The sequence below is a fragment of the Octopus bimaculoides genome, chromosome 5, assembly GCF_046866305.1.
Source record: "Octopus bimaculoides isolate indiv1 chromosome 5, ASM4686630v1, whole genome shotgun sequence".
Lineage (NCBI taxonomy): Eukaryota > Metazoa > Mollusca > Cephalopoda > Octopoda > Octopodidae > Octopus > Octopus bimaculoides.
The window spans coordinates 51,217,826-51,235,190 of record NC_142932.1 but is presented as its reverse complement, the minus strand read 5'-3'; the positions used below and the strand labels follow the sequence as shown (position 1 = coordinate 51,235,190).

At 38.4% G+C, this 17,365-nt stretch overlaps 1 long non-coding RNA gene across 2 annotated transcripts in view; it reads right to left on the bottom strand.

Annotated features, from left to right (window-relative positions):
- LOC128247808 (uncharacterized) overlaps positions 1-17,365 on the bottom strand; it is a 44,196-nt gene that overhangs the window by 16,805 nt on the left and 10,026 nt on the right. Inside the window, exon 1 of one of the 2 annotated variants that reach the window (XR_008264115.2) lies at positions 15,597-15,670. The exons of the other annotated variant lie outside the window; for it this stretch is intronic. This is a non-coding gene — a long non-coding RNA (uncharacterized LOC128247808). Of the gene's footprint in view, positions 1-15,596; positions 15,671-17,365 lie in introns of those variants that run through there. 2 annotated transcript variants of the gene reach the window in all.

Here is a 17,365-nt window from a genome sequence, read left to right as displayed (position 1 = left end):
GGGTCTTTTGTGTTCTGATGCAAGATGTCTTGTGTTGATATCCAGCCAATGCATGACATTAAGATTTTGAGTCAATACAGCCAGAAATAACTTCCGAGACTCACTCAAATCATACACTAATAGATGGGTTGAAAATTGACAAGACGAAAGATAGGAATAAATAAAATAACATTAGCTCTCACTTGCAGATATTGAAACTTGGACAGTTTTGGTATTGCCTTGAAAATTAATTGCATTGTTTGAGGTTTATGGTTATAGTTAGGATTTCTCATAGTTCTAGGTAGACCACCAATGCACACACACTCAAATAATAATAATAATAATAATACTCCTTTAAAGGCACAAGGCCTGAAATTTTAGGGGAGGGGACTAGTCGGTTTCATCATCCCCAGTGTTTCACTGGTACTTAATTTATTAACCCTGAAAGAATGAAAGGCAAAATTGACCTTGGTGAAATAATAATAATAATAATAATAACCCATTCTACTATAGGACCAAGGCCTGAAATTTGGCGGAGGGGGATAGTCATTTACATCAGCTGCAGTACTCAACTGGTACTTATTTTATTGACCCTGAAAAGATGAAAGACAAAGTCGACTTTGGCAAAATTTGAACTCATAATGTGAAGACAAACAAAATACCACTAAGCATTTTGCCCAGCATGCTAACGATTCTGTCAGCTCACCACCTTAATAGTAATAAGAGCACTCAGGGAGTGCAAACCTCTGCCAAGGCAAAGTTTAGCCACAGATGATTTTTAAAATGAGAATGTCTGAAATAAACTCGACTATTCTCATAAACAAGAATACTAAAAATGAACCCAACCACTCTCAAAAATTAAGTAAAAAAACAGGAAAAATAATTCAGAAACATTGTCTGGTACCAGATCAATCCCAAAATCTAATCAGTTCATGCCAGTCACGAGGCCAAACATCCCTGAAAGTTTCATCTGAATCCATCCAGTGGTTCTTGAGATATCTTGTCCACGGACAAACAGACATGACTGAAACAATACCTCCACCTTCACTGAGGAGGTTATAATATATACTTGTTTCAGACCTCATTCTTTATCATTCTCTCTCTCTCTGAATGGGTAACCATGTACCTCCTCCATTTCTGTTTCTCTGTTACACTCTAACCTTTTATCATTTGGCACAAGATCACCTCTTCCAATGCCCCGCCTCTCAAAGAATCTTTGTTATGCAAGTTATTTGGTGACCCTGCCAGTGCTGGTGCCACATAAAAAGCATCCAGTCCACATTGTAAAGTGGTTGGTGTTAAGAAGGGCATCCAGCTGCAAAAACCATGCCAAAACAAACACTGAAGCCCAGCACAGTCTTCTGCCTAGCCAGCTCCAGACTCCAGTCTGATTTGGTATGGTTTTCTACATCTGGATGCCCTTCCTAACATCAACCACTCCAAGAGTGTAATGGGTGCGTTTACATGCCACCAGCATGGGTGCCAATTTGCGTGACACCAATATCTGCTATGACTGCAATTTTGCTCGACTTGATGGGTCTTCTCAAGCATGACATAATGCCAAAGTTCTTGGTCATTGCCTCTGTGAGGCCTAACACTCAAAAGGAACTTGGCCACCTAGCCTCTGTGAGGCCCAACGCTCAAAAGGATCTCAGCCACTTTGCCTCCAAACCATGAAAAGCGAAGGCTTATTGGTTTTCTGTTAATGAGAGTATTGTAACTGAAAGGATTAGTTATAATCTAGGAGGGACATGTTAAATATGAATTAATGGAAAGAATGAGGATCTATAAAATAAAGGGTAAAAGGATATGATATTACTGTAGATATACTAATTTAATTGAGTTCATATAATATCTAAACTAAGCATTAGTGAGAATGAGAGGTAATTATTTTACTGCAATTAAACCTGTGGTGAAATTTGAATGATTTAAAGAATTTATGGACATATGCAGAGAAGTCTTCATGTTGCTTGGTTAATAATTATTTGGGGTTATGTGATATGTATTTGTATAGATTCCCTTAAACATAACCAGTCCTTGGTATAGATAACCTGAGTCAATGATAAACCAAGCTATGTTAGTTAGTATGTTCTTTTTCCTTAGGTAGTGTATATGCTCTGTGAGAGAAGTAGATCTGCTATGCTTTTCATATTTAAATTAGCTTAAATGCACAGAGTATACTCTTTTACTCGTTTCAGTCATTTGACTGCGGCCATGTTGGAGCACCGCCTTTAGTCGAGCAAATCGTCCCCAGGGCATATTCTTTGGAAGCCTAGTACTTATTCTATCAGTTTCTTTTGCTGAACTGCTAAGTTACGGGGATGTAAACACACCACCATCGGTTGTCAAGCAATGTTGGGGGGACAAACACAGACACACAAACATATAAGCACACATACGACGAGCTTCTTTCAGTTTCCGCCTACCAAATCCAAGGCTTTGGTCAGCCCGAAGCTATAGTAGAAGACACTTGCCCAAGGTACCACGCAGTGGGAATGAACCCGGAACCATGTGGTTGGTAAGCAAGCTACTTACCACACAGCCACTCCTGCACCTATGTTCATTTAAAATTAATAGTAGCTCCAATATAAGTCTTGGTAGAGTTTTGGAGTTTATTAAGGACCATGCACTTATAAACCACATTAAACCTTCTGCAGTAGACATTTATTCCTAACTTTGAAGTTGCAATTGGATCTATTTGGTTTAGGAGTTTTTCCGCTAAGTGAATTCAGTCTGATCTCCACATATTCATTGTTTTCAATATCATTTGTGCTGTTATTGTAGGTATTGGAAATTGAAAGCATAGATGTTCCTGACTCATGGGAGAGAGTAAGTGCAGTGTTATTCTAGCGGTTTGTGGTATTATCATAATTAGTACTAATGATGTTGTTACTACTACTACTACTACTACTACTACTACCACAAATATTATTAGTGCTATTATTCATGTTATTATTACTATTACTATCATCATGACAGCTATTAGTATTAGCAGTAGCACCACTGCCTGTAGTATTCTAATTAATGTTTGTATTCTAATTGTTATTATCATTTCTGTTATTAGGATTAATAGTAATATTATAATTATATCTGTTGTAATTATTATTATTATTATTCAGTAGTTTTATTTTTATAACGTGCTTTCACTTCACTACCGAGTGCAGCTCTGTGCGCCTTGGGTATGTGCTGTGGTTTGCTGTGGTGCTCTTATGTTTACTGTATTGAAAGTGTTTTGCGTAGAATGTGTGCAGTACCCAGTAGTGCAATTTTCTGTATGTTATATATATTTGTAAGTCCTGCTATTTTTGTTATGTATTTGTCTGAATATTTTTTTATTATACCTAAGGCACCTACTATGATAGGAATTGTTTCTGTTTTTAGATTCCACATTCGAGTTATCTCTATTTCCAGGTCTTTGTATTTTGAAAGTTTTTCCATTTCTTTTAGAGAAACGTTGTCATCTGCTGGTATTGATACATCAATTAGAAAGCATTTTTTTTCTTCATGATCTTTGACAACTATATCTGGTCTATTTGCCTTAATTTCTCTATCTGTGTGTATTGGCATATCCCAGAGTATGGTTGCTTTCTCGTTTTCTGTGACCTTTTCTGGCGTGTGTTTATACCATCTTTTTTCTGTTGTTATTCCATAATGTTGGCATAGCTTCCAGTGTATATAGGTCCCAGCTCTGTCGTGTCCGTGAATATATTCCTTCTTAGCCAGGACTGGGCAGCCAGAGATAATATGATTTATTGTTTCTTGTCGATCTCCACATATTCTACAGTTACTTGTTATATTTATTATTATTATTATTATTATTATTATTATTACTATTACTATTATTATTATCATTATTATTGCTAAGGTGGCGAGCTGGCAGAATTGTTAGCGTGCTGGACGAAATACTTAGCGGTACTTCGCCCATTGCTACATTCTGAGTTCAAATTTCACCGAGGTCGACTTTGCCTTTCATTCTTTCGGGGTCGATAAATTAAGTACCAGTTGTGTACTAGGGTCGATGTAATCGACTTAATCCCTTCCCTCAAATTTCAGGCCTTGTGCTTCCATTAGAAAGGGTTGTTATTATTATTATTTAGCAGTTTTCTTTTTATCACATGCTTTCACTGCTCTACCAAGTGCAGCTCTGTGTGTCTTGGGTATGTGCTGTGGCTTGTGGTAGTGTTCTTATTTTCACTGTATTGAAAGAGTTTTACATAAGATGTGTGCGATGCTTAGTATTGCTATTTTCTATATGTTATATATACTTGTATAGTGAAGGCGCATGGATCAGTGGTTAGCACGTCGAACTTACGATCGTAAGGTTGGGAGTTTGAATCCTGGACAGGGTTGCGTGTTGTGTTCTTGAGCAAGACACTTTATTTCACATTGCTTCAGTTCAATCAGCTGTAGGAATGAGTTGCGACGTCACTGGTGCCAAGCTGTATCAGCCTTTGCCTTTCCCTTGGATGACATCGGTGGTGTGGAGAGGGGAGGCTGGCATGCATGGGCAATTGCTTGTTTTCCATAAACAACCTTGCCCGGACTTGTGCCTTGGAGGGTAACTTTTTAGGTGCAACCCCATGGCCATTCGTGACTGAAGAGGGTCTCCAATATATACTTGTAAGTCCTGGTGTTTTCGCTGTATATTTGTTTGAATATTTTCCTTATTATTATTATTATTATTACTATAATCATTACTATTGTCCTTATTGTAATCACCCCTATTATTATTATATTTATGATTCTTGTTAGTAGTGTTTGGTGGGTGATGCCTATTAAGCTTGTGCTTATTTGATGTGGTTACGATGGTTTCTATGTTAAGTGCTGAGGAATAGGATAATTTATGTGTAGATCAATTAAAGATAGAGTGGTACTTTTGGTGAGGTGGGAAATTAGATTTGATAATGGCAGAGAATTGCTCAGGTAGGTAAGCCCTTAACATTTAAGAAGATGGGGAGTATACCAAAGTAGTGTTTTCCCTCTACTTTTATTAGGTAATCTGGGACATGCAGAGTTTACTGGGTGTTAGGGACACCATTCTATCTATAGGAGTATATTTTGTATGAATATTTTTGGGGAGTAGGAAAGACAGTTGGATATGTTGCTTTTTAAAGTTTAGAGCAATAGGTGGAATGTTCCTGTTTACTGTTGGAAATGTCTTATTCATGGTCTTGGGGTGTGTAGAATTAGGATGTAAGTGAGCTAGATAGTTCTTAAGCTTAATATTAGACAAAAGTTTTACTTTTTGCAAGAAGAAACTTGCGGTAAGTGCTTGACTATAAGTGGCATGGTTATTGAATATTTCCTCCTTTGGAGACAGATTAGAAATTCTAATAGAGAAAATTAGTATATCTACAGTATCATCATATCCTTTTACCACTTCTTTATAGATCCTCATTCTTTCCATTAATTCATTTTTAACACATCCCACCTAGATTATAACTAATCGAATATCCTTTCAGTTACAACACTCTCATGATTAATATTACATCAATAAGATTTCTCTTTTCATGGTTTTCAGTTATACACTGAGTAATAAAATGTATACAATTAATTTAACTTTCCAGTTCTTTATCTCTACTTTACTTACATGATATCTAGTTTCCATTGTCCATTAGCCCTATATTTCCTTCATTCCTGGAGACTATAATTTCAGTAAGCTTAAACTTACTCTTTTACTCTTTTATTTGTTTCAGTTATTTGACTGTGGCCATGCTGGAGCACCGCCTTTAGTCGAGTAAATCAACCCCAGGACTTATTCTTTGTAAGCCTAGTACTTATTCTATCGGTCTCTTTTGCCAAACCGCTAAGTTACGGGGACGTAAACACACCAGCATTGATTGTCAAGCGATGTTGTGGGGACAAACACAGACACACAAACATATACACACACACACACATACATACATATATACATATATACGACGGGCTTCTTTCAGTTTCCATCTACCAAATCCACTCACAAGGCTTTGGTCGGCCCGAGGCTATAGTAGAAGAAACTTGCCCAAGGTGCCACGCAGTGGGACTGAACCTGGAACCATGTGGTTCGTAAGCAAGCTACTTACCACTAAATAAATATCTTATATTTGGTTTTGATTTGTCATCTTTAAATTTTCATTGTTATATTTTTCAATTCCCAACGAGTATACACCTTCATTAACCCTACAAATTTGAAAATTTTGATTAATATTATGGGTATCTATTTCTAGCACCATTATAACCAAATGAACCCTAAATCCCCACTCAACACTAGTAGTATCATGCTCACTATAATTCAAGATCTTCATTATCTTTTACAACCACTATATTAGTATCCTAACCCCTTCTCTCCAACTCTTGCCTCTTGAGAGGTATGTGTGGGTTCATCTGCGTGGGCATGTATGTGTGTGTGTGTGAGTGTATGTGCGTTTTTTTTCGGTGTATGCATGTGCATGTAGTTGTATGTGTGCGTGTCTATGTGTGTATGTATGCGGGTGTGTATACGTGTATGCGTAGGGTTGTAAGTGTTAGGTATGTGTGCGTTCATGTGCGTGTGTGTGTGTGCATGCATGTGTGTGCATGTGTGTGTATGTGTCTATATGTGTATGCATATGTGTATGTGTGTGTATGTATATGTGTGTGTGTATGTGAATTTGTGTATGTCTGTGTGCATGAGTTGTGTGGGGGTTGTGTGTGGGGTTTGTGTAGGCGTATATGTGCATATATCCTTCGTTGGTGACAGTGTGAGAGGATGGTTAAGCATCCTCTCACACTGTCTCCGATGAAGGGATATAATAAATATCTTGGAAACAGCTGTAAGACATTCTATTTATAAATGTTCTATATTATACACAGCCTTGGTTTTTTATCTCATTACGAAAAGTAAATCCTTATATTCACACACTGATATATGACCTAAGTTGGACCCCTTATTCGCATAATCTCCGAACCTGGAGCTTAACTATGGTCTATCCATAGCACTTACTCAGCATTACCTGAAACCTCTGGGTCTAATTGACACCATTATCGCTCATAACCTATATTATATATATGTGTGTGTGTGTGTGTGTGTGTGTGTGTGTGTGTGTGTGTGTGTGTGTGTGTGTATATAATAGATTCAAGAAGAGGGCAAATGTCTGACCATTATATATTTTTTATGGATTATTCATTTTGTGAATGTATTTAAAAAAGTTTAAAAAAATGCATTTCAAAAGTTTAATGATAAAAATCATAACAACAAACACACATAAAAAGCAATATAAATCAATAAATAAACAGACACCTATAACACACACACTTAAACATTTTCTTTGAATCATAATATATGAATTTACCAATTTTGTTGGCTCTACGTAGATAATTGAATAACCGTCTGTTCAAGACAAACCTTGATACTCTTCCTTGCCCTTCTTTGATTTGCCTGTCTGCCAGTACTAAGTTCCTATCAGCTTTCACTCAGACAGTCATCAGGCACAATCTTTCAGGTATGAGAAAATGTATGGCATTTATGCATAATAAACGGCAAAAATATTCTTCTTTTTTAAACATCCCTCCACTACATATGAACAAATTTAGTGATTATCTCATTTCTATCTCAGCAAGTACACATTTGCTGAAATGATTAACAAGATATTAGTCATTGAGTTAATGTTCTCTTTCTATTTCTTTTTAAGTATCTAATGCTCATTAATACTAAATTTATCAACATTAAATTAACTTATTTTCCATGACAGTCTCATTATCTACTCATGTTTAATCTGTGTGTGTGTATGTGTGTGTGTGTGTGTGTGTGTGCGCGCGTGTGCGTGCGTGTGTGTGTGTGTGTGTGTGTGTGTGTGTGTGTTTTGCCTTAGAAACAACTGCAGGGGTATCAAACTGTTGGACCAGATCATGAAAGTTACAAAGGGTGTTACAGATCAATTGATTAAGAACAGAATTAAACTAGGTAAGATGCAGTTTGGTTTTGTGCCTGGGAAGAGTAGCACAGATGCCATCTTCCTTGTGAGACAATTGCAAGAGAAGTAACTGGTCAAAAGTTAACCACTGTACTTGCCTTTTGTCAACCTGCAGAAAGCTTTTGACTGGTGGTCTCTAAGGAAGTTAGTAGATGAGTGGCTTGTTAGAGCTGTATAAGCCATATATAGTGGTGCGGTCAATAGGGTGAAAATCTGCCATGAGTACAGTGATGAATTTAGTGTACAAGTAGGGGTTCATGAGGGCTCAGTTTTCACTTCACACTTCTCATCAGAGTCCTTCAGGCCATAACATCAGAGTCCTTCAGGCCATAACATCATAGTCCTTCAGGCCAGGAATTTAAAACTGGTTGCCTGTGAGAACTACTATATGTTAATGAGCTTGCTCTTATTGCAGAATCTATAGCAGAATTGGAGAAGAAATTCCAGGTGTGGAAGTAAAACCTGGAATTAAAAGTTCTTAAAGTTAATCTAGTGAAGACCAATGTTGTTATCAAGAAAGCAGATAAGACTCTCTTTCCCTCAGGTAAATGACTCTGCTCAGTATGTAGGAAAGATGTTGGAAGAAATTCCATTCATTGCACCCAGTGCTAGCTATGGACACATAAGTGGTGCAGTGGAATCACAAGTAGGTTAGCAGAGAAAGTCATCTTTGTATGTGGAAGATGTGCAGGAAAAATAAGCATTAAGAACACATGGGAATCAGACTCATTCAAATGCCAGGTGATCTAGGTGATCAAATTAACTGTGGTGGAGGATATTCTCAAAGTATTGTTACTAGAATTAGAATAGGATGGAGGAAGTTCAGAGAACTATTATCTCTGCTGGCAGCAAAGGGACTCTCAGAGTGAAAGGCAGATTGTATGTGTATGAATAGCCATACTCCATGACAGTGAGACATAGGTTCTGAATGTAAAAGATATACCTAGAATTTAAGAGGACTGAAGCTAGTATGTTTTGATGGCTATGCAATGTTAGGGTGCATGTACAACAAAGTGCAAATGTGCCAAGAGAAAAGTTGAGCATAAGAGGAATCAGATGCATGCCTACATTGAAGAGAAAACTACATTGGTTTGGATATATAATATGTATGAATGAAGACAGCTTAATAAAGAAGTGCCAATCGCTTAAAGTGAATAGAAACTGAGGAAGAGAAGTTGTGAGAACTGATTTCAAGATGTTGGGCCTCACAGAGATGACACTGGACTGAGACGTCTAGTGATATGAGGTTCTCGAGAAGACCTGCCCACCTCTACAAAACTGAACTCTGGGAGCACTGTTTGTCCCATCCACATGTAACACTGTTTTCACACATCCTAGCCCAAAATTTCCTCCTCCTCCTATTTTCTCTTTTTTATGCATATCTTTCCCTCCCCACTCATGCAGCCCAATCCAGTCCTCCCTGCTCTGCCAACTGTATCATTGCTACCCTGTCGTCCCCATTCTATATACTCAGATTTCACCAGTCACTGCACCCCTTTCTACCCCCACTTCACCGCCTTTCTGTATTCACATGAACTCTCTACTTTGCACCCTTGGTAATGCTCTACCATTTCATTTATATTCACATCCTTGTACCTTGAGAGTATGCCCTGGCACATCGCCACCTCTCTCACCTTTGCTCTATCTCATTCTTGATCTCTTCCACTCTCTCCCTCTCCCTCTCCCTCTCTCTATCTTTCTTTCTCTCCCTCTGACTGGCATAACCATGTATCTCATCTACAGCAACACCCTATCTAACTTCTCATCACTTGGTACAAAGCCACCTCCTCCAATACTACCCACTACCTCAAAGGATCTTTACCTTGCTGGTACTAGTGCCACATAAAAAGAGCATTCAGTTCGCTTTGTAAAGTGGTTGGCATTTAGAAAGGCATCCAACTGTAAAAGCCATGCCAAAGCAAACCTTGCCAGTATTAGTGCCATGTAAAAAACACCTTAACCCACTTTGTAATGTGGTTTGCACTAGGAAGTGTGTCCAGCCATAAAAACCATGCCAGAACATATAGATGTAAATACACCAAGTCAGCTCACAGCATCGTCTTATCAGACTGCGGGACACATGCATTTCACAGTGGTTATCTCCTCTTCAACCACAGATGTGGTCATCTCCTCTTCAACCACAATGACTGGCTGTGCTATTCAGCAGCTCTTCATAAATAAGTACAGGGCTCTCTTACAGGTTTGAATATGCCCGAAGCATATTTGGACTAGTAACAAGTTTATATTTATACGCATCACTGCTTAACAATGTTACCCTGTATTTCGTTTACGGTGAGTTGCTAAATAGTACAATCAGTTATTGAATAATGAGGGAAATATCATAAGAGGAACCTGTCTCTCATGTCAGTTCGCAGTGCTTCCTTTCCTGGTTTCTGTGGCTAAAGAGGAGATAACTACTCTGAAATGCATGCATCCCAGAATCTGGTTAGGTGGTGCTGCAAACTGAGTTGCTGTGTTTACACCTATTTGCCTACAGCAAGAAATTTTCTTCATGACAAAATATTGAATCGTTTTGTTACAAGTTCAAATATGCCTCAATCATATTTGAAATGGTAACGAGTTTGTATTTATACAAATCACTGTTTAGCACTTTTATCGTGCATTTTAATTACAGCAAGCCACTGAATAACACAATCAGTCATTGAATGATAAGAATATCATAAGAGGGACCTGTTTCCTGTGTCAGTTTGTAATGCCTCCTTTTCACTTTCTGTGGCTGAAGAGATAACTACTTCAAAATGCATGCATCTCACAGTCTGGTAAGATGTGGATATGAGCTTACTTGGTGTGTTTACACCTATTTGTCTACAGTGAGAAATATGTTCTCCATCAGATAAAAAAAAAAAACAGTGAATGGCTTTCTTACATGTTCAAATATTTCTCATCACTGCTTTGTGCAGTCACCCCTACCTTTCCTTCATTGGACACTAAACTCTGCTTGTGAAGACCTGCTGAGGCAAGTGAAATCGAAATCGAACCAAATTCAAGGACTGGCACCCATGCCAACCTCTCCATCATTGGAAACTAAACTTGGCTTGCGAAGACCTGTTGGGGCAAGTGAAAGCGAAATCATGATGGCACCTGTACCAGTGGAGCGCTAAGAGTACCATCCGAGCGTGATCATTGCCAGAGCAGCTGTCTGACTTCTGTGCCAGTGACATGTAAATAGCACCATTTAAGTGTGATCGTTACCAGCGTCGCTATACTGGCACGTGAAAAGACATTCGAGCGAGGTCGTTGCCAGTGCTACTGGACTGGCTCCTGTGCAGGTGGCACGTAAAATACACCATTTTGAGTATGGCTGTTGCCAGTATCGCCTGACTGGCCTTCGTGCCGGTGGCACGTAAAAGCACCCACTACACTCTCGGAGTGGTTGGCGTTAGGAAGGGCATCCAGCTGTAGAAACTCTGCCAAACCAGACTGGAGCCTGGTGTAGCCATTTGGTTCGCCAGTCCTCAGTCAAATCGTCCAACCCATGCTAGCATGGAAAGTGGACGGTAAACGATTATGATGATGATATATATATATATATATATATATATATACTAGCAGAAATACCCGGCGTTGCCCGGGTTAAAGAGAATAATGTAATCTAAAAACACCATCTAGACTATGCATCATCTTTATATATAGAGATGTATATACACACACGCACCCAAACACACGTATATATATATATATCAATATAAATATATGAAAGTCAATGAAGTTTCGTAAAAGGTGATCATGTACATACTTTCTTGCTGTTGTGATTATAACACCGCGTTGTAAACAATGTTCCTTGTTTTCCCTTGTGGAGCATATACAAATAGGTTTTTTTGCTGCCCACTCTTGAGCAGCCAACATACAGTTGTCCATGTGAGAAGCAGGGCTCTTCCAAGAGAAGACCAGCTACAGACAGTGTTTGACCCTGAGATTTGTTTATGGACATGGCAAAAGTCACACGAAGGGGGAATTCTAGTCTTCTGAATGTAAAAGGAATGTCTGCTCCTGATGGAGTAAGAGGAATTCTTGGAATAAAGACGTCATCCCCTTTTGCACATCCAGAAAGAATGGTAGCCTCGATAACATGCGACATCATTTTCTTTATCACAAGTCGTGTTCCATTGCAAAGTCTTGGTGGTTCCAGATTGCGGAGCAGCATAACAGGCGTTCCAACTTTAAGTGATAATATGTGGGGAGGTAGTCCTGGAGGCTCCAACGAATTGAGAAATTCAGGAGGATAGTTCACCACTTCATTTGTATCTGGAACTGTATCAACAGACTTGTAAGTTTGAAGATTGCTGGGAAGAGAATGCATCAGGTGTTGATTAATTTTTGTAACAGCTACGTTTTTTGGAGCTAATATTGCTCTTTCACATAGCCAATTGTGATTTTGGTAGTTTTGTTTAAAGTTGGGAAAGACTTTGTGTTTGAGGTCATCTACAGAATTAAAAACAAAACAAAATGGCTGGAGGTCTGCAACGAAATAATTTTACTCAACACTTTGCAAGTGAATCAGTGGAGGCAAAGATGCGTCTCATTTACTTGACAATTTATGCACCACATTGCAGAAATCACAATGTAAGTATATCTGAAAGGGTAGTCTTACACTGTTGTACCGTTGAATTACAAATAATGCTCATCTGTTATGTTGGGGTTAAAATTTCATCAACATCAAAAATATATGAATTTTCATGGGAGTTATGGCCGTTATGCAAAGAATATAATTTCCAAATTTCATAAAGATCCATTCAGTACTTTTGACGTAGTTTTGGATAAGAAAACAAATGACTAATGTGTGTGTTTGTGTGCATGTGTATGTGTGTGTGATGGGTGTATATATGTATAGATATCTGTATGCATGTATATATGTACATATTACATGTACATATATATATATATATATATATATATATATACATCTACACATATGTATACATATACATGTATGCATATATATCTATACATACACGTGTACATATACATCTATATGTATACATATACATCTCTCTCTCTCTCTTTCTCTCTCTCTATATCTATACATATACGAGTACATATACATTTATATGTATACATATACATCTCTCTCTCTCTCTCTGTCTTTCTCTCTCTGTCTTTCTCTCTCTGTCTTTCTCTCTCTCTCTGAAAGTATCAGTCATTACAGTATCGAAATGGTGTACATATACATGTATATGTATACATATACATCTCTCTCTCTCTCTTTCTGTCTCTCTCTCTCTCTTTCTGTCTCTCTCTTTCTCTCTCTGTGAAAGTATCTGTAATTACAGTATCGAAATGTGATTGTTTCAGTTAGTGGAATAGTTTCATTTTTAAAGTGAAAGTATTTGACTTCAGTGTTTTTGTTTCACTTTTGACACGTAATACTTAAATAGTGGAGGAGATATTATGTTGCCGTGGGCTCGAACTCTGCAAGAAGTTAAAAAATTTTTTGACTAAAACACAACTGGAACCCTAAGTAAGGCATGTGTAAAATTTGAATGAAATTGGTTGCGTAGTTCTCGAGTTTTAGGGATTCACACAGACAGACAGACAGACAGGCAGACAGACAGACACACATTCTCATTTTTATATATATATATATATATATATATATATATATATATATATATATATATATATACTGTATTTTAACATGTAAAAGGAACCCTCCAATTTTTGGGGCTTAAAATTTTGTAAAAAGGTTTTTCCATATCTAAGAAACTCCCATATTTTTTTAAGCTAATATATATATTTTATCTGTTTCAGTCATTAGACTGTAGCAATTCTGGGGCACTGCCTTGAAGAACTTTAGTTGAATGAATCAACCCCAGAACTTTTTTTTTTTTAAGCTTGGTACTTATACTATTGATCACTTTTAGCTGAACTGCTAGATTACAGGGACGTAAACATACCAAGACCGGTTGTCAAGTGGTACAGGGTCACACACACACACACGATTCCAGTTTCAGTCCCAGTACTTGGTAGTTTAGGCAAGTGTCGTCTACTACAGTCTCGGTCTACAAAACTCCTTGTGAGGGGATTTGGTAGACGGTAACTGAAAGAAGGCGCAATGGCCCAGCGGTTGGGGCAGAGGATCGCGGTTTTGATTCCCAGACTGGGCGTTGTGTGTGTGTATTGTGCGAAAATACTTAAAGCTCCACGAGGCTCCGGCAAGGGGTGGTGGCGACCCCTGTTGTACTCTTTCGCCCCAACTTTATCTCACTCTTTCTTCCTGTTTCTCGAGTAAAGCTGCGATGGACTGACGTCCCGTCCAGATGTGGGGGGGGGGACACATATCAATAGAAACCGGGTCCATGAGCCTGGCTAGGCTTTAAAAAGGGCGCACAAAGAAAAAAGACTACAACAAGCACATTGTATTACATGTGTGTGTGCGCGCGCGTCTTCGAGTCTGATTGTCCCACCACACTGCTTAACAACCGGTGTTTGTGTAAGTTACGCCGCCGTAATTTAGCTGTCAGGACCCCCCCCCCGCCACCGGATAAAAATAAACAAAAACAAAGAGCGATGGAATAAGTACCAAGTTTAAAAGTATTGTGATTGGTTCATTCGACTAGAATTCCTCATAAGACTAAAACAAGTAAAAGATAATGTGTGTGTGTTTATATATAATTCCCGGATCATTGGATAAGGTCGGTTTTCCGGATTTTGTGGCTTATGTATTCTTTCACTGAACTGGACACAGGTCGGTCGCAGGTTTTTTTCATTTGTGTCAGCTGAGTCGACTGGAGCAACGTGAAATGAAGCGTTTTACTCAAGAACAGAACGCACCGTCCAGTCTAGAAATCGAAATTACAATCCTACGGTCATGAATACAACACCCTAACAACTAAGTCACACGTCACTCTCTCTCTCTCCACACACACACACCCACCCATTCACACACATTTCTAAGAAAGGAAATGTTGGAGTGGTTTCCCCTTTACCTTCTCCCGCTACATAAACAACTGATATATTATTCCCAGCAACACGTATCGTATTAACAATATCATAAAACACTGCTTATAAAACACAGTGTAATCCATCTCAAAGCTTCGAACTTGAGATAGTGAACTGGTAGTCCAAGACTGTTCGCTAAGCCGATTGAACTCTGGGCTTATGTCGAACACCTGTTGTCGCATTCGAGAAGAGTACAACTGTCGAGCGAATCCGTAATTAAGATCGTTCCGCCGCCCTTCCTGAATAGGGAGGAGCGGGCCTGTTTTCTCTCGGTAATTGCTGTTGCGAAGGAGGTAGTATGGAAGACTGGAGTGAAAGGAATTGCGACAGGCATTTTCATCTCCAGCCTCGGGTTAATTGACTTTTTCGTTTTCCACATGAAACGAAAAATAAGGTTGGAGAAGAAATGCCTATCGCAAAGTGTGTTTCGTGAAAGATGGAAGTCCGTAGCAAGTATGTTGCGAGCGAAAGAACCTTTTTTAAGCGAGAACAAAAAAAGGAAAAAACAAGGTTTTCAGTGTAAGAATGTGGCTTGTAGGGTCGACCGCGTCCTCCGCTACATTTTTTGCTAATCATTCATTCGCATGTTATTGTATATATTAAAAATTGTTTATTCATACGTTCGTCCCATTCGATCCCCTGATCCCAATATTTGTTTTGTCTGTCCTCGTATCGTCCCCTCTTTTTCTTAACCTTATATGGTGAATAAAGAAATTTACATACTTTTAAGTTAAGGTTAACATATTTCGGATACGGAGCATAAAAACAGGTTAATCAGACGTAATATATGCAAAAACAAAATCAAATAAAGTAGCCAATGAGAGCTATTGTTTTAATCTAACAAAAGACGGAAGACATCTCCAGGCATGTTACTCTAATTGTCAGCGTAGCTTTTTAACGGTGCCCTGCAAGAGAGGTCACTCAGCATAAATAACGCGCGCGCATCACTCTCTCTCTCTCACACACACACAATATATATATGGAAATGGATGCGTGGCGTTCAATCAAATGATAATATAGCACACACACACACATATATATATGCATACACACACATGCATATATAGGTGCAGGACGTCAGCAACAGTAAACAACATGAAATACGAAAACAGATGAGTTCAGTACGCAAACAACGAGAGAAACAAATGGAGGACAGGGCAAGTAACACAAAGAATGACCCTTCATCATTTGTTGGCTGTCTATCTACTCCTCATTTCGAGCATTGCACCTTGGGCAAGTGCCTTCTACTGTAGCCTCGCGTCGACCGAAGCCTTTTGAGTGGATTTGGTAGACGGAAACTGAGAGAAGCCTGTCGTACGTGTGTGTGTGTGTGTTTGTCTTCCCTCCCCTCCATTGCTTGACAACCGATGTTACGTCCTCGTAACTTATCGGTGTGGCAAAGAGACCGATGGAATAAGTACTAGGCTTACAAAGAATAAGTCCTGGGGTTGATTTGTTCGACTAAAGGCGGTGCTCCAGCATGGCCACAGTCAAATGACTGAAACAAATAAAAGAATAATATAAATATAACTATAATAAGGGCACTAATGAGTAGCCCCACATGCTAGAAATAGACATTATTTACTCCATTAGCACAGATTGAAAGCGAGGGAAGTGAACAGAGATGTTTTTAAAGAAAGGGTTTAACAATAGATCGATTTCTAGTTTGTAATGGGGTAAATAATGTAATTCTTAGAGCCATTGGCGTCTATTTCTAGCACGTGACGCTACGCATTAGTGCCCTTATTATAATTAAATGTATATCTTCTCATATAATAATGAGCGTAGTGTTTTTATATATTTGTATATATATTTGTCCGAAATCATACAGTAGGAGAGTGTGAGAGAAAGCTTAGTATAAGTGAAGGGAGAGAAGAGAAAATAGTAATTCAGTGAAGGAGAAGTAGTGAGAGTAATAGCGATGACTGACAGGGAGTGAGAGAAAGTAATAATAATGAGAGAGGCAGTGGTAAAGAGAATATCGTGTTCACTACACGTCATTGAGGAGGTGAAGTGAGAGTAATAGCTGTGATACAAACGCAGTTTGGGCACGTGTTTATATTTTTGTCATCGTGTATTTACACACACGCACACACGCGCGCGCACACACACATACACACATACATACATACATACATACATACATATATATATATATATATATAAATGAAGGAAATATAACAAAGTTAACTATCAAATATGTATTCTTTATTCCTGCATAAGACGTTGGGAAAGGTTCTTCCTGAAATAAATATTAACAGAATTATCATTGAAAGAAAAAGTTAGAAACTGTTGATACTATCATGTCCGGCATATCCTACTACATTAAATATGCCTGCAGAGGCTTCTCTATAAAATAGGGTTAGAGGAACTCAGAAGAATCATTACACAGGTGAAATGTTTTGATTACATTTTACGGGGATCAGTTGCTCTAATATTTCAGTTCCAATGTGTGTCTGTGCGTATTTACAGTGTATAGCGTTCGTTATCAA